Source organism: Triturus cristatus, chromosome 3_1 (assembly GCF_964204655.1).
Source record: "Triturus cristatus chromosome 3_1, aTriCri1.1, whole genome shotgun sequence".
In the NCBI taxonomy this organism is placed as follows: domain Eukaryota; kingdom Metazoa; phylum Chordata; class Amphibia; order Caudata; family Salamandridae; genus Triturus; species Triturus cristatus.
In genome coordinates, this window is record NC_140583.1 from 1,159,356,298 (window position 1) to 1,159,380,829 (window position 24,532).

Genomic DNA, 24,532 nt, shown 5'->3' on the forward strand with positions numbered 1-24,532 from the left:
TCAAGGCGCTGGGGGGTGGGGTGGGGTCGCAAGGTTCCAGTCCATCAAGGAGGGGGTCTGTCGAAGAGTCCGGTTTGAGGTTTCTTGTGAAGATGGGGAGCGATGTCTGTCTGAGGTGCAGCGGAAGGTCGTTCTAGGCTCTGGCCGCGCGGAAGGGAAAGGAGCGACCTCCCGATCTGGTCTTTCTGGTGCGGGGGACCACAGCGTAGGAGAGATGGGTTGATCGTATAGTCCTTTGGGGTGCGCGGAATTTGAGTCGGCTGTTCAGGTATGCTGGTCCGGTGTCGTGGAGGGCCTTGTGAGCGTGGGTTAGCATCTTGAAGGTGACTCTAGCTTCGATGGGGAGCCAGTGGAGTGTGCGCAGGTGCTGGGAGATGTGGCAGTGTCTTAGCAGGCTGAGGACCAGTCTTGCGGCGGCGTTTTGGATGTTCTGTAGCTTGCGGGTGATGATTTAGTTTATTCCGGCATGGAGTGCGTTGCCGTAGTCGAGCCTGCTGGTGACCAGGGCATGAGTGACGGCCTTTCTGTGTTCGAGGGGGATCCATTTGAATGTCTTACATAGGAGGACGAGACGGAGTTGATCTGGAGGTCCATTTTGAGCCCTGAGTCCAGGATGATTCCCAGGTTGCGTGCGTGGTCAGTGGGGGTGGGCGGGCTTCCGAGGGCGGGGGGCCACCAGGTGTTGTTCCAGTCGTTGGGCTTTGGGCCCATGATGAGTACTTCCGTTTTGTTGGTGTTTAGTTGTAGGCAGCTGTTTTTCATCCATTTGGTGACGGCTTCCATGCCTTCTCGAAAGTTGTGTCTGGCGGTGGAGTTTGTTGGATAGGGAGAGGATGAGTTGGGTGTTCGTCTGCGTATAACACAATGTTGAGTCCGTGGGTTCTGACTATGTGGGCGAGCAGAGCCATGTAGACGTTGAAGAGCGTAGGGCGAGGGAGGACCCCTGGGGGACTCCACAGGTGGTAGGTGTAGGGTCTGAGAGGAAAGGGGGGAGTCTGACCCACTGCGTTCTGCCGGAGAGGAAGGAGCGGATCTAGTCGAGGGCCTTGTCTTGGATCCTTGCGTCGTGGAGTCTGCATATTAGGGTGCGGTGAGAGAATGTGTCGAACGCCGCTGAGAGGTCGAGGAGAATGAGGGCTGCTGTTTCTCCTTTGTCCAGTAAGGTACGGATGTCGTCTGTTGCGGCGAGGAGGGCGGTTTCCGTACTGTGATTTTTTCTGAAGCCGGATTGGGAGGAGTCAAGGATGTTGTGCTCTTCTATGAATGTGGAGAGTTGGCTGTTGATGGCTTTCTCGATGACTTTCGCCGGGAACTGGAGCAGGGTCTGTAGTTTGAGGTAGGTGGGGTCCGCCAAGGGTTTCTTTAGGAAGGGGTTGATCTCAGGGTGTTTCCAGTCGTCAGGTAACGAGACGGTTGCCAGGGAGCGGTTGATGGTGTGGCAGAGAATGGGTGCGATGGTGTCGGCGGCTCTGTTGAAAATGTGGTTGGGGCAGGGGTCCGTCGGGGCCCCAGAGTGGATTGACTTCGTCTTCAGTGGTCAGGGCAGTCCAGTTGTCAATGGCTGGCTTCAGGGTGTCGGAGGTGGTTGGTGAGGGTTCAGTGTGTTCGTTATCTTCGTCGAAGTTGTCGTAGATGCTCTTAATTTTGTGGTGGAAAAAGGTGCTGAGTTTGTCGCAGAGGTCTTGTGAGGGAGAGATGTTGGTGGACTCGCTGGTGGGTTGGGCAAACTCCTTGATGATGTTGAAGAGTTCTTTAATGTTGTGTGCATGAGTGGAGATTCTGGCTTCAATCGCTTTTTTCCTTGTTTTTCTGATGAGTTGGTAGTGGGCGTTGGTGGCGGCTCTGAAATTGTGGGCGCCTGTGGATTTGGTGTTCCTCCAGGCCTTCGAGGCGGCGGCAAGTGTGTCTGGACTGTCGAAGTTTGGTGGTGAACCATCTAGCTTTCTTGGCGTGGGTGTTGTTGTTTTTCTTGAGGGGGGCTATGGTGTTGGCGCTGTCGGAGATCCATCTGTGCAAGGTTCGGGCTGCGGTGTTGGGGTCGTAGTTTTCTGCGATGGTTGGGGTGGAGTTGCTGAGTGACGAGGTTAGCTGGTCTTCGGTGATTCTGGTCCAGTTTCTTCGTGGAAGCAGGTGCAGTTGTCTGTTTATGGTGGGTGTTCTGAAGGTGAAGTGGAGGAATCGATGGTCAGTCCATGGGAGTTCGGTGGTGTGGCTGAAGGTGATGAAGTGTCCTGTTGTGAGGAGGGGGTCGAGGGTGTGTCCTGCTGAGTGCGTGGGTTCGGTCACGATCTGGCTGAGTCCAATGTTGTGGAGGTTGTCCCGGAGGGATGTGGTGCTGGGGTCCAGTTGGTTGTCGAGGTGGAAGTTGAGGTCTATCAGTAGGGTGTAGTTGGTGGACGCGATGGCATGCGGGGAGATGATGTCCGTGATGGAGTTGGCGAAACGTCCACGACTTCCAAGGGGTCAATAGATGAGGGTTCCTCGGAGGGTGGAGGTAGGGCTGGCCAGTATCTTGAAGTGAAGGTGTTCATCAGGTCTGTGGGGTCGGGGAGTGTGCTTAGGCGGAGGGTGGATTTGTGGACGATGGCGATTCCTCCTCCAGGGCTGGTGGTGCGGTCCTGGGGGCACCTCTTGGGGATCAGGGACTCTCTCAAGCAAAGGCCAGCAGGTCCTAGGGAGGTCCAGGTGCAGCTGTTCAGATAGGCAGTTGAAGGGTGACCTTTGAAGCTTGTTGTGTCCCTGTAGCTCACACAGGAGGTCAGTCAACTGACCCCGTTGGAGTCGCTCAGATTAGCCTGGTATGAAAGCAAACAGGTCCAGTCTTCCTTCTCAAGCGGCAAGAAAGTCCTCTGGATGCCTTTCCTCTGTAACTTTCACAAGTCCAGTAGTGTTCGGATGAGCGTCTCTGGACATCCAATTGTATACCTGGTGCGAGCCTCTGTGTGGTGGGGACTGCCTGTCCTATACCCACATCAGGTTCTAGAAAGTTCTTCCCGTTCCCCTGTCAAGGCTCCAAACTGCCTGGGGGTGGCAAACAGCAGGGCAGAACTGGTGTCAGATTCCTTTGTGTGTGCAGGAGACAAAGCCTTTTGAAGTGTAAGTAGGACTGGGTACAGCCCCTCCCCAGTTATCCTTCCAGGACGGCCCATCCTTTCCGCACCTAAGCCCCCATTGTGTTACTGTCTGGAAGCAATACACAAACCCCAACTGAAGAGCCATTCACAGTCATGTGACCCAGGACACTGGCAGAAGGCAAACATAGTTGGAACAAGAAAATGCCAACTTCTAAAAGTAGCATTTTCAGAATTCTAACTTAAAATCCAACTTTACTATTAAAGAGGATTTTAAATTACAATTCTTTTGAGAGTAAACAATATATCTCTGATTCCAATCTAAAATTAGCAATTATAAAATGTAATAAGGCCTATCTCTCCCATTGACTAACACTGAGTTGCCTTACCACAGTGAAAAACAACTATAGGAGTTTTGAACGGCCAGGACATGCAAAACTTAAGTACACATGTCCTACTTCTTAAATACAATGCACCCTGTGCCTTTAGCAAGTTTTTTGGGGTGATCTATAAGTATTAAAAAGGAAAGTTTAGGACTGGCAAAAGGTTTATTTTGTCAGGTTGAAATGGCGGTTTAAAACTGCACTACAGGCTGTAGTGCAGGCATGGGACGATTCTTTTGAAGTGCTACTTTAGTGGAGGGCGCAATGAGGGCTGCAGGCCCACTAGTAGCATTTAATTTATAAGCCCCAAGCACATGTAGTACCATTTACTATGGACTTAGACGTAAATTAAATGTACCAATTAGGTGTGGGACAATTTTACCATGTTTGAAGGCAAGAGCACAAGCACTTTAGTACTGGTTAGCAGTGGTAAAGTTCACAGAGTCCTAAAGTTAATGAAAACAAATTCAGCAAACCGAAGGAGTGAAGGCAAATTGTTTTGGGGATTATCATGCCAAGGATGGCAAGTATAACAGTGGATTACAAAAATAAAACAATATGTAGAACACCACATTGAGTCTACCTACTAAACAGGGAGGGTTTCCATGCATTTCAGAAAAGTAGCTCCAGTAATTACATACTGTGCGTAAAGAACCTGGGAGAAGGTTGAAGAAGGTCAAAAGCAAATATTGCAGTGTGGAGAAGATTTCGGAGTTAAGTTTTCCAATCTGCTTTCAACATTCTTTTCAATATCTGGGGAGCTCTGGACCTTTAAACGTATTGCTTCACGGTTGACAGATTCAAGAACACTACTGCAGCACTGCTGTATAGTGCTGATAAAGAAGAACAAAACATTATCTTTGAAATGCTTGGATTAATAGCAGCCACCTGTAATTATTTGGGCTTTATTGCAGTACATAGGTAATGGCCACTATGCCACCTCATTCAGAGCTCAACTACAGTCAAACAAGCTAAATGTAGTTTGAGAAAAATAGTACAGGATCCTGGTCTGGGCACGCCTGTTGCACTGAGGATAGCTTACTAATGAAAACAAAAAAGGGAAAGGTTGTATGTTTTAATTAATCTGAGCCACTCGTTATGACTTATGGCACATTCTACTTCATAGGGTGAACAGATGCCATTCAGCAGGGAATTCTGGTGAAATATGGACACCACGTAGAAATATTGTTTGTAAAATATTGCACTGTTGTCTACAAATGTTGGTAAAGTATGGCCACTCTGCTATGAAGTTAATTTGCCGCCCTCTTCATTAGAAGGTGATGGAGCAGGGTTTTGTGAAAATAAAACCTGCTCGGATTGAACAGTGTGCTGTGAAAGGAAAACTAAAATAAGGGGAAATGCTTTTGCGCATGCGTGTACTAATGCATGGAACTAGGCTGCAGACGCTGTTGGCTAAAGAAAAATAAAAAGACTAATGCTGCTTTTGTGCACGTTTATAACATTCTGCTAGGAAAATAATAATATGGGTTGTGCATGGGATAGTGCAATGAAATTACATTTCATGGAAATAATAAATGTTTGTGTTTGTTTTCTGTAGAAAAGCATGCATGGGCCTACTTTCCTGCAAGCCAGTCTGGGGTTATTATTTTTTGTAGAAAAATTAAAATGACCAAAAGAGGGTTTCGAGAGAGATGAGAGAACGCAAAGGCTGTGTGTGACCTTCATAATGAACTGTGTGACTGCCAAGCTATGGAAAACAAAATGTGATAATCAGTGGAAGAGAGCGACTTCCTTCGAGATGGAGGTAAACAATGGAAGCGCAAGGACTCGTTACATGAAATGTGATGCAGGAAATATGTACTATGATTGTGTTCAAAGTTGTTTCCTGGGAAGAAGCAGTCGTAATGCTGAAAGTTTAAGACAAAAGAATATTTAATAAAATGGTCATGTTGAGAGTGGTGTGACAATACACTCCCATCCTTAGCCACTGAGAGAAGGAATTTGTGCTCATTTTGTAACAAATGTGGGTTGGACATTTGGGTTTTTATGGTATAATTGAGGTGCCCGGTGGGCGGGGGTTGGAGTAGGTGTTGGTCAGCTAGCGGGAGATAGTCCCGGTCGTCAGTTTGCTGTTTCCAGATAGAGGCCTACCCATTTCTTGATTCCTGATTTAATCTTTGCCACTCAACTCTTCTTGAGGGGCCTTACTGCCCTTTGGCCAGAGGGTAGATTTCCCGGATTCTTTCTTGGGTTAGTATAGATAATATCCTGAATTTGCACATTCATTTGCAAATGTATTTTGTCTCTGAAACTTCTCTTTTCGCCTATCTACTCCTTCAATGTATTGTTTATTTGACACTAGTTTGATTCTATACATTGCTAATACTTTCTCTGTGATAATCTATGTTTTGCATTGTATGACGGTACTTAGTGGGCATTTATTTCACATTATTTACGATAAACATTATAATTACACACCGAGTCTGTTATTATTTAGTAGTATAGATAAGTACATATTATTGTCATCAACTATTCAACTTCCAAGGTCTATTGCCACATTTATATAATAAGGAGAAATGCAGGTTTTAATGTGTTTCTAGTTAGGTATAAACCTTGCATCACACTGAACCAAGCGTGAGGGGATTGGTTGGGTAAAGTAAATGGGCCTATTTTAGTGTAAAATTATTGGTCCCTGATCGCTGGATCAGTTTTGGTAGCAGAGAATGGTTAATTATTGATTAGTTTGACAATAATTATTGATTTATTAATTATTAATATGAAAAGTTAGTGTCTTTGTTTTATGTTGTCTGGAAGTACGGGTACCGAGTTGCCTAAGATCCCAGGATGATGTTATTTTAGCCTAAATGGCAGAGGAATAGTGTGGAAAGGTATCACATTGCAGAAGTACTTTGTTGTTGAAATATCGAACAGCAAAAGGCTGTTGATGTTATTTAGGGACTTATTTGAATGAAAGAAGATTGCATGAAATAGTGAAAGGTCCGCTTCCAAAACTCTGGCCTTACCTCCCCAAGGGAGTAACAAGACCTCTTTTGAAAAGGAAAGTCCTCTTCAGAAACTTTGGCTAGTATCACCAGAGGAGTACCAAGACCTCTTTTAACTTGATTGAGAGTAGAGTAGCGCTGCTCTTTATTTTACTAGAAGTGAAAGAATCTTTTTGAATAATGAAACTCTCTTGTAGACAAAGTAGCATTGTTTTGAGTTTCTAACTAAAATTTAGTTGAGAAAACTAAGAAATACATTCTTTTGTAAAGGGAGGGTCAGTAGCAGGTGTAATACTGATGTCACAAAAAAGCTGCGCTGGCATTGGTCAGGCAGCGGGTACATAGTGAGTCGTGATTGGTTGGTTGCTGTAAACTGTGCTGGTATTGGTTAGAATAGTGATACCTAGTGAGCCGTGATTAGTTGGTTGGTGTGAGTCGCGCTGGAATAGGACAAGCGCTAGCAAATAGAATAAGCAGAATTACGGAAGGATTTGGTTTTGTTTGCTGAGATATTTAGCTTAGAAAGAGTTGAAAAATTAAGATGGTAAAAACAATAAAAGATTTCTTCAAAAAAGACAAGTCGATAGATACTAGAGCGGGACTTCCTGTACCACTTCCAAGATCGCCTGCTTTTTTTAGGATGTTGGAACGTGGGTACCATACGTTTACATGGTTGGAGAATTGGATGAGTTATACGGAAGATGATGGAGTTTTAGTTTTTCCAGAGCATGGTACATTTAATGCAAGGATTTTGGCGAACTTGAGGAGACAAATTAATTTATTGAAACCAAATCCTAGACCTATGCAGTATGAAGAGCTTGAGGAATGGGAATATGAGGCATATAAACGGGAGAGAGACAGGAATGGAATAATATACAGGAATATAATATCAAGGTATTCTGAGGCTAGATGGGATGATCAAATGAAAAGATGGAGGAGAAATGTATTTGCAGATGGATTATATTTAGTAATAGTCACTGAAGATCAGGCTGGAGGAAAATGTAAAGAGAAAAAGAATCATTTAGAGACTTCAGAACTTGAAATAGACCCGAATGAGATTGATGATGAGTGAATGGATGAAATATTATTAAAGAGACCTCCCCCATATCAGGAAAGTTCAGGGGAAACAATTCCAAATGCACCACTAATTGAAACACAAGTTCCCCATGTTTTACAAGCTCCACAAGTTTCACAGGCAACACAAGTTCCGTTAGCCTCACAATTTCATTAGTTACACGGATGTTGCAGAAAAGTGAAATTGACATATTGAATAAGACAAGAGAGTAGTTAACTCAGAGAATTAGTCAGATGAGTTTGAATGCAGAGGCATGATTGGTACCAGTAACAATGGTCCTATTGTTCCATTGTATGGGGAGAGTCAAAATATAGCCCGAGTACCTGCATTGACAATTCCCGTGAATAATGCCAGGAATGTTAGTGGATCGGAACAAGCTGAGATGAGTACTTCATTAATTGATCTTCCAGTGAGTGAAAATGTGACTGAAACACGAAAGAGAAGTGTGCACATGGATTAAAAAAAAATAGTGCAGAATGTCAGAGGAACAACTCCAGTGTCAGGAAGATCGGTGGGTCCTTCGCCAGAGAAGTTAGATGACTGGTTAAGAGGAATGGAAAACAATAAGTCTCAATCGAGTATAGATGTAGGTAGATTGAGAGTGGATCTGTAAGAAATGATTATTGGTACAATAAGCCCAGGGAGATTGAGTGAGTACTGAGATGAAGAGTTGCTATTTGTGTGTAAAAATATTACATGGAAAGCAAAGAATCTACACAAGAGGTTGGCAGAAGCTGCACAAGAAAATGGAGTAGACCTAGAGAAATTTAAAGTTTTGCAAAAAAATGTATAGACTGGATTTTACTGATAAAGATTTGGAGAGTTTGAATACATCTGGCAAACGATTGCAAATAAGAGAATTAATGAATACTTTGAAGAAATGGGGTGATTTGGAAAGGTAGATGGGCGAAAAAGAAGGAAGATATGCTTGCAAGTAAACATGCGTCTTTATTTCCATTAAGAGAAACAGAACAGGATGAAATGGTATGCCTATGAGAGAAGTTCCAGGTGGTGGATATGTTCACGATCTTTGGACAAGGCAGGATATATTATCCTTTACAAATAATTTTCCCTGTTGGAGAGAGAAACCTGTTGAGTGGTACAAACAGGTAGAGAGGTTTGTAAAAGTTTCAACGGTTTTGTTGAAAGATTTAGATGGGTTGTTTGAGATTGTAGTTCCAGCTGATGAATGGACTGAGTGTAAAATTACTGTTGATTGACCAAAAGAAGAATATCCTAGAGATGTGAAAACAGGAGCAACTTCAGAAGAAGTGATGAAGAAATATAATCAAGTATTTACTTTTCTGAAAGTTAAATTTCTCCAAAAGAAACAGATTGGGTTAAAATTGACAGGACAACACAGGAACCCAAAGTATCTGTACATGCTTATTATGAGAGGTTGTTACAGGTGTTTAAACAGTATAGTGGTTTTGAGAGAATAGGTGGCAAAGATATGGGACATTTTGTATATAGGTTTGTTTTTAGATTGAAACCCGAAATTAGTAACATGATTCAGCAACATTTGATTTGTTGGTAGAGTAAAAGAGTCGCTGAGATTCTGAGATATGCTAAATATTATAGTGATGATATTGAATCAAGGCATAAAAAGCTGGAAGATAAAATTATGTGGGCACAGGTGAAAGTGGAAGAACAGAAAGATGGAAACAATGGTTCTCAAACAAGTTTTCAGATGAAAGGACAAACTCAAAATTCTCAGAATGATCAGGTACCAAATGGAGGTAGAGGGAGGATGAATAGAGAAGAATTGAAAAAGAAATGTCCTTGTCATGCGTGCGGAAAGTGTGGACATTGGAGGAATGAGTGCAAATCGTTGTTAAAAAATAATGGAATTAATCAAAATTTAAATCCGCAGATGCAGAATGAGGTGGTTGTGAATCAACAACAGGAACAATAGCAGCAGGTAGTTACACCACAGGTACAACAAGTACAGGTGCCTCAAGCTCCTATGCCAAATAACGTGAATGCTCAAGTACAGAGATACAGTGCGAATGCTGGTTTTCACGCAGGTGAACAAGTTGGTAAGTATCAAAATGTACAAGTGGTTTCACAATATTTGTTGCAATGTTCAGAGAGTGATTCAGATTCATCTCAATGACGGTGCCTGAGGGGGAGGAAGAGTGCGTGCTTGACGCATCTCCAGAGGTAGATCAATCAGGTCCTTTTGTTGATGGAAAAGTGGAACGTAATGATATTACATTCCTTGTGGACACTTGTGCTACCCATTCTAAACTCCAAACATACCCCTCTCAGGAGAAACTATCCAAGTTGTGGGAGTCTCAAATAAATATATTAAGACTCCGATAACAAAACCAATAGAGGTTCATATTGGAAAATCCAGAGACATGCATCAGTTTGTAGTATGTGAAACAAGTTCGGTGAAACTTTTATGCAGGGACTTATGCGAGATGAATTGCACCATCCATTGTACACCAGATGGTATTGCTTTTCAAACACCAGATGAGGATGTTGCTTTTAAAATGATGTTAGCGAAGCAAGGGACAGAAGTGAATGACTTGTATTCATTGCTTACAGAAGAGGATTTACCTGCAGAGTTGAGAAATGCACTAAGATCTGATGAATGGGATTTTACAGGAAAGGGCATTGATTTGATGAAGGGTGTGTATTCTATTAAGGTTACAGTTAAACCAGGTGCAGTATATCCAAACACACTTCAGTACAGGATGAGTCCTGAGATAACAGCAGGAGTGATTCCTGTAATTGATCAAATGATTGAGCAAGGTATTCTAAAAGAGCTACTAGGTACTCCTTGTACTTCACCTATTATGGGGATAAGAAACCAAGTGGAAAATACAGAATAGTACAAGATTTGAGAAAGATTAATAAAATTGTGGTACCTTGTTGTCAAATAGTGCCAAACCCAGCAGTGATTCTTTATCAAATTCCTTGTGATACAGAATGGTACACAGTGATTGATCTGTGTCAAGTATTTTTCTCAATACCTTTACATCCGGATAGCCAATATCTTTTTGCTTTCCAGTTCGGAGACAGTGTTTTGGCATGATGCTGAGTTCCTCAAGTGTATACAAAGAGTCCTTCGATTTTTAATCAGATTTTGAAAAAATGTTTGGAGTCATTGATCATGCCAGAAAATTCAGTGTTAGTGCAGTACATTAATGATCGGCTAGTGTCATCAAAAACATGAGAGGCCTGTGTGACAGATCCAATTGCCTTACTGAATCATTTGGCAGAAGGTGGTCATAAAGTGTCACCAGCAAAATTACAGTTTTGTCAAAAAGAGGATCAATATTTAGGACACAAATTTGAGAAAGTAACGCAAGATCGAATTACTTTGATTTTGCAAATGGGTCCTCCTAAGACTCAAAAGGAAGTTCGATTGTTTTTTGGGAATGGTTGGATACTGTAGACAGTGGATCAGTGGGTTTTCACTGATTGCAAAACCTTTACAGAGGTTGACTCAAAGATGTGGTTCATCCGATTGAATTGTATGAAGAGTGTATGAACGCTTTTATTGAATTACGAGATAGTCTTTGCCGAGCACCTGCATTGGAAATGCCACATTACACAAAAGATTTTGCATTGTTCTGTTGAGATGTGCTCTTTCAGTCCCAACACAAAAAGATGGAATGGCATGTTGTCCAGTGGCATATTTTTCTGCTACTTTGGATTCAGTGGCTGCAGCATTACCAGGCTGTTTAAAAGCAGTGGCTGCTACTTGTGTGAGTCTAGAGCAGAGTGAAGCAATTGTTATGGGACATCCAGTGAAAGGATATGTGCCACATTCTGTTGAGATCCTATTAACAAGAACCCAGACTCAGCATATGACGTATAGTCGGTTGACTAGATATGAAAGAGTGATTTTGGGTGCTGACAATGTGACAGTAACGAGATGCACAACATTAAACCCAGCAACTTTATTGCAGAGTTTAAGTTGTGAAGAAGTAAAGGATGAAGCAGAGCATGATTGTTTGGATGTGACAAAATTGTGCATGAAACCAAGACCTGATATAAAAATATACACCACTAGAAGAGTCAGATGTTGTAATGTTTGTGAATGGATCTTGTCTGAGAAATAAAAAATGGTGCATTGAGTGCTGCTTATGCAGTATGTACAGTGGCTATAGTTCTTGAAGCCTCCTGTCTGAAGGGGATACATTCTGCTCAAATTTCTGAGCTAATTGCTCTGACTAGAGCATGTATAATTGGCAAAAATATGAGAGTAACCATATTCACGGATAGTCAATATGGTTTTGGGGTGGTGCATGATTTTGGACAGTTGTGGATGGGACAAGGATTTTGTACTTCTTCAGGATACCCAATACAGAACAATAAAAATGCGAAGGATTTGTTGAATGCATTACAGATGCCGAAAAAGATTGCTGTGGTTAAATGTTCAGCACATAAGTCAGGAAATGAATATGTTACAAATGGAAACAGATACGCAGACCAAGTGGCTTGTTTCTGTGCACTAAATTCAATTTCAATAAATAGAGGGATGGAAAAAAAGATACAAATTGCCACTTGATGTTTTCTTCTTTTTGGCAGGAAGAAGCAAATGAGGAAGAAAAAGAAATTTGGATAAAATCAGGTTGCAAAAAGAGAGCAGAAGATGAAGCGTGGGTGTATGTTGATGGAAGACCAGTAATGCCAGATTGTTTACTCTCACAAATGGCGAGGATGTACCATGGAATTGCTCATGTGGGAAGAGATGCTATGATCAGACTCTTCAACCAGTCATGGTACAATCCAAAGTTTAGAGTCATTGCAGAGAGTCTATGCCAGAGGTGTATAGTCTGCCAGCAACAAAATCCGGGAAGAAATACAGTTGTTAGTTGGGGTCGAATTGGAAAAGCAGCAGGACCATTTACCAGATTACAGTTAGACTTCATTGAACTTCCCCCTTGTAATAGTCTGAAATATGTGCTGGTGGTTGTTTGTTTTCTCGTTGGGTAGAAGCATATCCAACAAGAAGGAATGATAGCTTGACTGTTGCTAAATTGCTTTTAAGGGAGATCATCCCCAGATTTGGATTTCCAGTCACTTTCGAAACAGAGGAACTCATTTCAATAACGAAATAATTCAAACGATTTGTGCAGCATTACAAATTGAGCAAAAACTGCATTGTGCCTATTGACCTGAAGCATCAGGAGTGGTTGAACAAATTAATGGCACTAATAAGTCCAGACTATCAAAAGTGTGTGCTTCTACAACACTGAAATGGCCAGACGCTTTACCCCTGGTATTGACTAGTCTTAGAAGCATTCCTGATAAAAAGACTGGATTAAGTCCTCATGAAATTTTAATGGGGAGTGCAATGAGACAAGCAATTGTACCAGCAAACAAACTGATGAATATTACTGATGACCTAGTGCTTGATTATTGCAAAGGATTGGCTGATCTGGTGCGTTCTGTGTCTCATCAGGTGGGAGAAATTGCAACCACAACTCAGCCGGATCAAGGACATGATTTGAGTATGGGAGAGTGGGTTCTGGTGAAGAAACATGTGAGGAAGTTGTGTTTAGAACCCAGATGGAAAGGACCTTACCAAATCATATTGGTAACAATGACAGCAGTAAAGTGTGGTGGCTTGCCAAATTGGATTCATGCAAATCATGCAAGAAGACACCCAAGTCCACTTGAAAGACGAGAAGAGCAGCGATTGGTAAAGAAAAGAAAAGAACCAAAAGCTGAAGAAGATGAAGCTATAGAATCTAGTGTTACAGATTCTGAAAAAGCTGAACATGAGGAAGAACTGAACACAGGTCGAATAAAGAGGGCACCAGCTACTGGGTCTCAAAAGACTGCTACTGAGATAGAGAAAGTGATTGATGAAAATCAATAGCAAGTACAACAAAGAAAAGAACTGAATAAAAGAACTTGCAAACTTGACAACGAAGGTGAAGAAGCAGTTAAAGTTAAGAAAGCAAGAAAAGTTGATGTGTGGCCAAAGGGAGTGAAAAGACTGAAATACACTCTAGAAAAGAAAAAGCCAGATCAAATAAATGAAATATCAAGTCAAACTGAACAAAGTGACTCAGAAGAAAATTTAGTATGGAAAATAAAAAGAATAAGAATTCCGAATAAAAAATACACAGCTCCAGAATGGACATATGTGGTGTTGGAAGAAACTGAAAACACAAATCAAAACAAAGAAGAAGCTGGTACTGATCAAAATAAAATAAAACCACCTTAAAAAGAACTGTGAAAATTAAGGTGCAACAGTTTCAATGAAGAAAATTTATGAAGTTCCAAAAAATTTGAAGAAGATATAAAAAAAAAAAAAGAAAATGATGGGGTAAAGAAGAGAGGCATAAAGTGTAAGGATACACTACTCTAGATGGTTTTTTTTATATAAGGTTTTCAAGTTTTGAAGATTTTAGGGTTTTTTCCTTAGATTTAAAAAAAAATTCTATAGTGTCTAAAATGGCAAAGGTAACAGAGACTAGATATCAAAATCAGTTTTAAACGTAGATTTATTAATGCTTGCTTATGTAGTGTTTTATTATTAATGTTGGTGTGGTTAACACGGATTGTTATTGTGCCTGTTCTAATGGTGATTAATCACAAACATAATACTAATGATGTGGGAAGTGAGAGAATGGATTTTATTACTAAAGAAAATTCAAACACTAATATAGATAAGATAGAAGATGATAATATTCATTAGCATGATAAATCAATTAATGACTTCGTTAAATGTTTTTACTAAATTGTTGTATGAATTTGTTAACACAATGAATGCGAGAGATTATGTGAGTATGCAATTACCATCGTCTGTCTCAGAGGGAGTGACATATCACCACCTACCTTTAACTTATGGTGCGTCTTGTAGTGTTTTAACCAGTTTGTTCTATAAGAAGGAAGGTTTAGAGAATTATTACTCTAATTTTGATTTAATATTTTCAAAAATTCCTGTTAGGAGAGACTTAAAAATTGTTTATGGTCCTATTAATGCAGCATACATGGGAGATTTTTCATTAGAAACAAACCGATAGATACAATAGATGCACACAGAAATAACTTAACCTCTAAACTACGACATGAAGAAATAGAATTTATGAATATGGTAGAAGACAGAAGACGAGATTTCAAAAAGAAAGCTGCTAAGCAAAAGTCTCATGTACCTCCATGGGCTTTCAGAGAGGGATTATAAAAAGGGTGAGACATACGCTGTGCTCAATCTAGATTTTCAACATAAAGGAAAGCTTTGTGTGTTTAGAGAAAAGACTGAATTTAATAGTTACTTCATTGGCTCTAGTGAATGTGAGCATACTTTATTGATTAAAGTAAGTTGGGAATGAAAGGAGGAACTGATCCGGTTTACCCAGGAATTTATTGTGTGTGTGGTGAGAATGCCCATTATAGTTTACCTGCAAGTTGGTATAGATAGTTATTTAGGCATAGTTTTTCCTTAGGTGTATCATATAGACAAGAATAATAGAGTTAATGAAATAAAACAGGGACTAACACGTAATAAGAGAGGAGCAAGTTATTCTGAAATAATGGGGGATATTTTTGGAGCACGAATACCTTCAGTTGGAGTCATTTTGAATTCACATAAAATTAGAAAATTGACCACAGTGGTTGATTGTTTATCAACAGATCCTGCTGGTGGGTTCTTGATAATTGATACTGAAATGGTTGCAATCAGATCAATGGTTTTGCAAAATCGACTTTCCCTTGAAGTATTATTGGTAAAAGAGGGAGGAGTCTGTAGCATGTTGAAAATACAACAATGTTGTACTTATATCCCTGATAAGAGTAAAAATCTTGAGGGTTGTATTAAAAATATAACAGAACTTCATGAAGATTTGACTGAACTGAAGGTTGATGGTGCATGGGAGGAACTTGGTAAGAGTTTTTCCTCTGTGGGATTTGGCTTTCTACTTTAGGGAGTAGCTTTATAGGGAAAATATTAATACCCATTACTACAGTACTTGCAGTGATATTAATGATTATCTTGATTTATAAATGTTTTAAATGCAAATATAGAAAGAAAGAGACATCAGATCTTAAACTTAGAGCTAGAAAGAGAGACGAGATAGAATTAGAGGACATGAGAGGAAATTATTATGAGATCATGAAAGACTTGGATGGAAGAATGATAAAAGGAGAAAGAAGTACAGAATTGTGGTAACTTGTATTTGTTGGGTATTTTGATGATGGCTCAAAAATGCCATCAAAGGGGGAATTGATGGAGCAGGGTTTTGTGAAAATAAAACCTGCTCAAATTGAACTTTCAGTAGCATTCATTAACAGTGTGCTGTGAAAGGAAAACTAAAATAAGGGGAAATGCTTTTATGCATGCGTGTACTAATGCATAGAACTAGGCTGCAGACGCTGTTGGCTAAAGAAAAATAAAAAGACTAATGCTGCTTTTGTGCACGTTAATAACATTCTGCTAGGAAAATAATAATAGGGGTTGTGCATGGGATAGTCCAAGGATGGGATGGTGTGCAATGAAATTACATTTCATGAAAATAATAAATGTTTGTGTTTGTTTTCTGTAGAAAAGCATGTATGGGCCTACTTTCCTGCATGCCAGTCTGGGGTTATTATTGTAGAAAAATTAAAATGACCAAAAGAGGGTTTCGAGAGAGATGAGAGAACGCAAAGGCTGTGTGTGACCTTCATAATGAACTCTGTGACTGCCAAGCTATGGAAAAGAAAATGTGATAATCAGTGGAAGCGAGCGACTTCCTTCTCGAGATGGAGGTAAACAATGGAAGCGCAAAGACTCGTTACATGAAATGTGCTGCAGGAAATATGTACTATGATTGTGTTCAAAGTTGTTTCCTGGGAAGAATCTGTCGTAATGCTGAAAGTTTAAGACAAAAGAACATTGAATAAAATGGTCATGTTGAGAGTGGTGTGACAGTACACCCCCATCCTTAGCCAATGAGAGACGGAATTCATGCTCATTTTGAAACAAATGTGGGTTGGACATTTTTTTAGGGTGTAATTGAGGTGCCCGGTGGGCGGGGGTTGGAGTAGGTGTTTGTAAGCTAGCGGGAGATCGTCGCTGTCGTCGGTTTGCTGTTTCCAGATAGAGGCCTACCCATTTCCTGATTCCTGACAATCTTTGCCACTTGACTCTTCTTGAGGGGCATTACTGCCCTTTGGCCAGAGGGTAGATTTCCCAGATTCTTTCTTGGGTTAGTATAGATAATATCCTGAATTTGCATATTCATTTGCAAATGTATTTTGTCTTTTCTCTCTTCGCCTATCCACTCCTTCAATTTATTGTTTATTTGACACGAGTTTGATTCTATACATTGCTAATACTTTTTCTCCGTGATAATCTATGTTTTGCATTGTATGACGGTACTTGATGAGCATTTATTTCACATTATTTACGATAAATTACACACTGAGTCTGTTATTATTTAGTAGTTTAGATAAGTACATATTATTGTCATCAACTATTCAACTTCCAAGGTCTATCGGCACATTTATATAATAAGGAGAAATGCAGGTTCTGATGTGTATTTAGTGAATTAGGTATAAACCTTGTATCACAGTGAACCAAGCGTGAGGGGATTGGTTGAGTAAAGTAAATGGGCCTACGTTAGTGTAAAATTATTGATCCCTGATCGCTGGATAAAAGGTATTGGCTTTTCTTGGCTTTTCTTGGCAAGTCATGATAACTCCCTACATTCAACAGTGGTAATAAACCACATATACCACTGCTGTGGATGGTGACTCTCTCTCCTCAGCCAGGCTCCAAAGAGCCAGACTGCTTCCCGAGCCTACATGTCCCCGATGTAGCGCGGCCTCCGCTGATTTTTATCATATGGTTTGGATGTGTCCTACAATTCAAACATTTTGGTTTGCGATGGTGGGGGAATTGACTGAGGTGTTGCGCTGGGAGTTCCCCCTTGCGCCCCTAATGCTTCTGCTGGGTGACCTTGAGGACTCTGGAGGTACGAGAGTTGACCGCTCCTTCCTATGGACAGCCCTTATGGTCGCTAAATGAGATATCGCTGCACAACGGAAATCCCCTCTCCTCCCACGGTTCCACAGTGGCGTCGGGGTGGATTCATATGCAATGCAGGAAAAACAGGTCTAAGAGGACAGAGACTGCCCCCTTAAAAAAGGCAGAGTATGGGTGAAGTGGTTAGGTCCATGTTACTGCATGAGGGTGGAGATGCCGCTGTTACCCCCATTTTGGAATGCTGTATTTTACCATCTCAAAGCCAGTTCTTTGTAATCGCTCTATGTAACATTATCTGACAAACCAAATGTGTGTCATATTGTTCATAATTCTTTGCACAAAAATCAATAACATCGGTTTATCAATAAAAAACAGTGCAATGGATGAGGGTATACAGTCACAGGCTACAAGGTGAACACAGGACTCCACGCTCCCCTGCACCAAGAGCAGCACCACACACCAGCAGCGACTGTGGCTACAAGGTAGGTCTCTCTGCGTCCTTTCAGTGAATGGAAGAGACGTGCCAGACAACACCTCTTGGCTTTAGGATTAATTAAACATTGTGTTGTTTGCTTCCTCCAGGCATCCTGCTATTGTAGTTAAATGGAAGGCTCCTGCATGCCACTAAATGATCTCATGAGTAAGAAGCAGCAAACCTCCATGGCGATCAAACACTTTGAAAAACACAGTGAGCGCTATCTAAGAAGAGGATGGGGTGTAAAATCCCTTCTGCATTGCTGGAAGAGCATGCATCCCTGCCCCGAATTTCCCATGTGCGTCAGCGCACAGGAGACTGCAACAACAACAAGGTGATGTATGGAATGCGTGAATTAATCTCTGCCACTAGCGATAGCTCGGGCTGTATCCCAGTCCATCATTTTTCGCTCAATATTTTACTTCAGTTTGGACCCATCCATAAGCTCTAACTAGGGCGAAATCGGTCCTGGGTTTTTGTGTTCTGGTTCAGAGAGGACATGACCTGGCTGTTTGGGATGGGCTGTTCCCATTGGAGCATGGTCAAGACTGGTTTGCATATGGCTGGGTCCTAACTGAAGTGTGTGCAGAATAACAATGAACAGGGATGCGGCCAGAATAATTACGAGTGGCTGATATTAATTCAAGCATTCCATCTATAAATGTTATTGTATCTGTTAGACCCGACATCCTTGGCGGGGTTTCCTCCCTAACTTTTTGCCTTCAGACCTCCTGTTTTTGGTGACTTCATTCTTGCTGGCCAGAAGACTCTGTACACTTTACCACTGCTAACCAGTGCTAAAGTGATTGTGCTCACTCCCTAAAACATGGTAACACTGGCTTATACCCAAGTGGCATATTCAGTTTACTTATAAGTCCCCAGTAAAGTGGCTTTACATGTGCCCAGGGCCTGTAAATTAAATGCTACTAGTGGGACTGCAGCACTGATTGTGCCACCCACATAAGTAGCCCTTTCAAGCATCTCACAGGCCTGGCATTGCAGCCTATGTGTGCAGTTTTTAAACTGCCATTTCGACCTGGTAAGGTAAATCTTTTGCCCAGCCTAAACCTTCCTAGGCCCTGGGCAGCTCCAATGACATGGTGCAGTGTATTTAAAGGTGTGACATGTACTTTTAGTTTAACATATCCTGGTAGTGAAAAACACTTACATTTGTTTTTACTGCTGCAAGGCCCACTTCCCCCATAGGATAACATTGAAATTACCTTATCACATTTTATAAGTGTAATATCCAAAAGGGGATAGGTGACCAGTTCATGTTTTGTGTCTCTGGAATCACTATTTAAAATCCTAAATCATGGTGAAGTCGGGTTTTAAATTGCAATTCTGAAAATGCCACTTTAAGAAAGTTGGCAATTTCTTGCCTTAGTCATTTGGTGCCTGCAGCCTGCCTTTGGTCACATTACTGGGTGTAGCTGACAGGCTTTGTGTAAACCTCATACAACCACACACAATGGGGAGCTTAGAAGTGACTGAATGGGCCATCACTGGCAGGACAGATGGGAGGATCTGGGCCCAGCCCCACTTATACAGGAATATGTTGTGTCCTGCCTCCACACATAGGGCTGCACACCCCATGTAGTTAGTCTGGAGCCATGGCCAGGCATCTGTGCACTTCAAAGGCCTGTCTCTAGAAGCTTCTCCCCACTTCAAAAGCATAACTGTGTATAAATACTGGACCACAGACATAACCCCTTCAGTACACTTCTGGACGTGGGGATACGCTGGAAGGAAGGACTGTTGTGCTTATATAAGAATTGCCATTCTGCTGGACTGCAGCTCTAAAAGGAACGGCAGCCCTGCTTTGCTAACCCGCTGCCCTCTAGCCTGGGGAGGAAGAACTGGGACTGCAACTTCATAATGAACCCAGTACCCTAGAGTGACTCAAAGGGCTCTTCATGACCGCAAACGGGCCCGTTTGCACCAGGACCGCGCCGCTCGTACCAAAAACCAGTGTGAGCTGATGCCAGTTAATCTGTTTGCACTGCAGCACCAACGGCTCATGAGAGACTGCCCACGCGAAGCTTCAGCCCACCTGTTCCCGGCACCCGGACTGCTCTTCACACCACGCCGACAGCCTCCGCAATGCTCTCCTTGCTCCTCGCGGCCCTCTCAAACGCGACCTGGACTACTGGCACAATACTTGAGAAAGTAAAACTTCCGCAGGAATCTGGGACTGTATCCGACATGCACTCCATCGCGGTCGGCCCGGAGTTTTGACTTGGACCTGGTCATGCACGACCAGACTATTCTGAGCTTTTTGGTCACTCTCCTAAATGGATGTATGTATGTATGGGTACTTGACTGATGTGAACCTAGCTAAAAAGGCAGTGTAACTCTGAACAGAGTAAAAGGGAAGCTAACGGTCAACGATGAATAGGAGAGTTAGCTGGTCATTTGATTGCTACTGCATTGTGATTTAGTTTCTTCAGTTCTTTCTGCAATTGGAGCAGAGTTTTAGCTGTCTGAATGGATACGGAGATGTTGTTCCCGATCCTGGATGCATAAATAAAATAGGCTTACTGGCCTGTTTTTCTTTATTTTTTAAATTTCTTAGTCTACAGTCTGATGTTAGCCTTGCTGCTTGTGTGCTGAGAGCCAACAGAGATGAGCTTTTCTGCAAAATAATCATGGTTGCTGGTCTTGATGGCTTTGCAGATGATTGAGCAGGTTTTGAAGATTATGTGGACATGCAGGAGAAGCCAAAGGAGTTCAACCATGATGGGGGTGACGTGATCATATTTCTTAGGGCACTAGATGGGACGGGCTGCTCTTTAGGGATGCCATTGGGGAGTATAGGAGCCCATAATGAAGGGCGTTATCACCATACAGATGGAAGAGTACAAGGGCCTGAATGTAGTTCTGAAGTTGTTTTCTGGAAGAAAAAGTTTCACTTTCATTAGAAGAGAGAGCTAGTACCAAGCGGTCTTTGTTTGTTTGGCCATGTGTTCATTGTGTTTTGTGTCCAAGGTGATCCCAAGTCACTTGGCATTCGGTGAAAGTTGGAGTTCAAAGCAATCAAGGCTGATATAACTAAGTTGTGCTGGTACTATTTCTTGCTTGTAGTTCTTGGCACATAACAGGAATTCGGTCTTGGTTGGGTTGAGCTTCAGGTAGGCGCTGCGCAGCCGGGTCTGGTTGGGGTGCAGGCAGTGTTTGAGTCGTTGGATGTCTGCAGCAGAGAACAGTTTCATGTACAATTGTTTATTTTAGTCATATTGGTGAATTTTGATGTAGCTCTCTGTGAGTAGAGCCCTAAAGGGGCACCATATTGATGTTGAAGATAACAAGGGTTGGTATGGTACACTGGGGGACTCCGCAGGGCATAGGGATATTTTGTTAGGTGCCCATGTGATCAAACTGCCATTGAATGAAAAGGCAGGAGGAGAACAAGAGAAAGAAATTGACCATGAATCCCATTGGGACTACAGAGAGTAGATGAGTTGGATGGTTTGGCTCTGCGGAAGAGAGCTGAGAGTCCAGCAATATTAGGAGGCAGGGGTCGTCTTCATCTGTGGTAAGGAGGGCGTGATCTATGAGGTTAACGTTCTCCGAGCTGAAGCGTGTTCTGAAGTCATGTTTCTATTCATGCAGGAGATGGTTACTTTTGGTGTGATCTTCGTTTTGAGTGTAGACTTTTTTTAATGATCTTGCTGAAGGATAGGTAAGTGTCCTCGTGATTTACTTCTTCTTTTAAAGATGTTTTTGAATGGATATTGGTGAGGTCCTTTTCTGTGCAGATGAACTAGCATCCGCTGATTGGGCTGAGAAAAAAACTGACAGTGCTGGAAGCATGTTGACCTTAGCAATTAAAGAGGTCTTTTTATCTGTTGACTACAGTGGAAGACGGGCCTACTGGCAGCTTCTGTTTAAACTACTGTTCTAGTTAATTGGAACCATGTTGTTAGCTACATTTGCATGTGATTTGAATGTTATATGGTTGTTTAACATGTGTGGCAATGTAGTTACGGAGTGTGTGTGCCGTGTTTAACTGTGGCAAACAGGATTTAATTTTCAATTGCTTGGGAAAGAGTGGCATGCACGTCGGAGGTTGAAGGAAGCGTACCAGACAGTAATGTACATTGCAGGGCTGTGTGCTATTGATGACCCAGAAAAAAAGAAAGGCTGCCAAAAGGTAGGGGCCATGAATAGCTGAATAAGAAGCACAGAACACTGTGATCGAGGGAAGGACCAGCATTGTCAGGCTCTGCAGTGAGACCTCTGCCCTGGTACCTCTGCAGCATGCCCTGCACTGGGTGTTTTGTTCAAGAAGCTGGAATGGCTGGGCCAAAGCCTAAGTGACATCTCCGTGCAGCCCAACAAAGGCAGGAAGTTGCAGTGTAGGCCCCACGTCAGCAGGCAAGAGCCACCGAGGCTGTAAGAACTTTGCAACCGGTACTGTGCATGATGAATTGTACGAAGGAAAAGGGGCCCTAGTGGACTTCAGGAAAACCCCACTGCTATCAAGTGCTTATATGAGACATTCCTCTTGATGACTTTTAGTTTTAAGATAAAACCTGCTACCTCCCATTTCCAATTCTAAATCCAGAATGATAACTGCATAAAGCATGTAAATTGTAGCGGACTGAAGATAACTTCCACTCTTAGAGGAAAAAACACAGTAGCGAAAATTCTCTAAGAAATTAATATTGGCAGATCAAGAGCAACAACTTGGGAGGGTTACAATGGAAATAGACAATAGGATAAGTCAGCTTTCCATAAAAATATCTGGCCTGCAACATAACTAAATTAAAAGGAAAGGATCTAGATTCTCAACAAAGTCTGAACTAAACTACAGCATAGTTTAACCAATATTGAGAACATATTTACAGCCGACACGTGTTTCGTTACGCAATGTAACTTTTTCAAGGCTTTAAAAATAGTAGAAATGTAGAAGCAATAGGAATATTTTCCTAGTCCAAAGGTATGTTCCTCTGACGAACGATAGTATGTGCCGAGAACGTTTTCTGTGAAATGGATATCGCCATTCAGTGGTCTTTCTGACGGACGATAATCACACGACTGTCTACACTTGGGATTGGGAAACACCTACCACAGTGCTTCCTGTCAGAACTATCTGCCACTGGGCTAAGTTAAGATAAACATGTGGGTGATTGCCAGTGCTTACTTCGTATCTGGCTACGTAATTTCACACTGAGAAAGGAGCAGCGATTTTTCGGGGTTGTCCGGATGGTTGGTTACTATCTTTAAATATTGGAAAACAACCTGTTTCAAGGGCCTTCAAATATCGTTGAATGTTCCACTGTGACAGCCCCCATTGATTACACCAGGCACTTGCTGCTGGATCACGGCAGTTATACACTACAGTATCCAAGAAAAACCTTTGGTCAATACTCTTGATCGTCAGACTTCTATACTCTTGGGCTAGAAAATATTTGCTTGTGTTTCAACAACTATACCACATGAAAGACCACTGAATGTAGATATCCATTTCACAGAAAACGTTCTCGGCACATACTATCGTTCGTCAGAGGAACATACCTTTGGACTAGGAAAATATTCCTATTGCTTCTACATTTCTACTATTTTTAAAGCCTTGATAAAGTTACATTGCGTAACGAAACACATGTCGGCTGTTCTGGATTACTTTCTTGATGAAAATTCGACATTTGAGTCCTCTCACTTTGCGAGAATTTGGCGTACTGTAAAGGGACTGACTGTGTGTACTGTACTGTAATATTGTGTTATTCATAACAGTTTGTGGAATTTGCATTGAAATACAACAATTTCATGTACACATTGTACTGGTCAAATACAACAATGCAACCCGGAGAAAAGGTCCTCCGTTGAATTGTACAGATTTTGTCATCAGACTTAATATTCCAAGATTTATCACGAATAACATATGTTGGGACATTACTGCTTTCTCTGTTTCATCAAATTAAGTGTATTACTTGTTACCTGGAATATCAGTATTTGAGGGACAACCAAGACTTCTTGCTGTAACACTATCCAGTCTTGTTATATTTCTAATTACGTTTACAGACACTGTGATTAATAACATTAGAGTGCCGGGGTAGTACCCAGTTAGAAAATGTTTAGCGACAACAAGTGCCCCTTCCTGGGTCGTGTTGTCGGTCACATCCTTGGTAGTGGGATGTATTTTCTATCCCAATGGGCACCCAAATTTGTTTAGGCAACAGGGAAACAGATGTGCGACTAGTATCTCCATTACTATCGATTTCTTTGTGTGTAAAGCCCATGAGCAAGGTGGCCTCTGGCCCAGAGCCCCAGACTTTCAAAGCGGGTGCGGGGGGAGGGGGGGGGGGGCTGAAAGAGCCAGCTCTGTTCTACAGAGTCATGCCCTCATGACCTTGACAATTTTTAAACACAATGTTGTAAATAGCATGTTTCTATCATTCATTTTTATTGTGTAAGAGTCTATTACAGACATTTTGCAGCCAAAAGTTGTTTATGCGTCGTCTGCGAACACTTGGGGATAATTGCATCCGTGGGAGCTGGGAGGGGCGGTCCGGGGGGGAGGGGGGGGGGGGGGGGGGAGTCAGGGTAGGAAGGGGGAAGGTGCACACCATGTGAATCACTGTTCACGCTGCCTCTGTTATAGGTTCTTCTTTTTGTATTGCATGTAACT

General features: G+C 42.0%; 1 protein-coding gene across 6 annotated transcripts in view; it reads right to left on the reverse strand.

Moving 5' to 3' along the window:
- The window catches only part of LOC146861681 (uncharacterized), a 250,552-nt gene that overhangs the window by 184,826 nt on the left and 41,194 nt on the right, over positions 1-24,532 (reverse strand). The window lies entirely within an intron of this gene.